General features: G+C 38.0%; 1 protein-coding gene across 1 annotated transcript in view; it reads left to right on the top strand.

The window, feature by feature from the left end:
* GCC2 (GRIP and coiled-coil domain containing 2) overlaps positions 1 to 592 on the top strand; it is an 82176-nt gene that overhangs the window by 73646 nt on the left and 7938 nt on the right. The gene's annotated exons all lie outside the window — the stretch shown is intronic.

Below are 592 nucleotides of genomic sequence, written 5' to 3'. Positions count from 1 at the left end.
CACAACAGTGACTATATCACTCAGCGTTGTATCTAAGTATAAAACTGGTGCTTTCAGTGTTGTGGCAGATAGTGTTCCGTAAGCTTTCCATCAGCAGCATGGTGAAACCCCGTCTCTACTAAAAATACAAAAATTAGCCAGGCGTGGTGGCACATGCCTGTAATCCCAGCTATTTGGGAGGCTGAGGTAGGAGAATCGCTCAAACCCAGGAGGTGGAGGTTGCAGTGAGCCAAGATGGTGCCATTGCACTCCAGCCTGGGTAACAAGAGCAAAACTCTGTCTCAAAAAAAAAAAAAAAAAAGAGAATGTAAACTAGAAGATAGTTCAGAAGAAATTACACAGAATTCAGCATGGGAGAAACAAAAAAGAAAAAGAATGGGAAAAGACATAGAGGATAAATAAAGACATCAAACATGTTTTTACTAATTGAAGTTCTAAAAGGAGAGAAAAGAATAGAGCACAGATCATTTATGAAGAGAATGGCTAGAAATCTTTTAGAAATGGAGACGGATGTCTATCCACAGATTCAAAAACCCAATAAAATCTCAAGCAGTATTTAAAAAAAAGAAGAAATCTACTTCTAGTCACATAA

This window comes from Mandrillus leucophaeus, unplaced genomic scaffold, assembly GCF_000951045.1.
Source record: "Mandrillus leucophaeus isolate KB7577 unplaced genomic scaffold, Mleu.le_1.0 Scaffold214, whole genome shotgun sequence".
NCBI classification, from domain to species: Eukaryota; Metazoa; Chordata; class Mammalia; order Primates; family Cercopithecidae; genus Mandrillus; species Mandrillus leucophaeus.
This window is presented reverse-complemented; position numbering and strand designations above follow the sequence as displayed.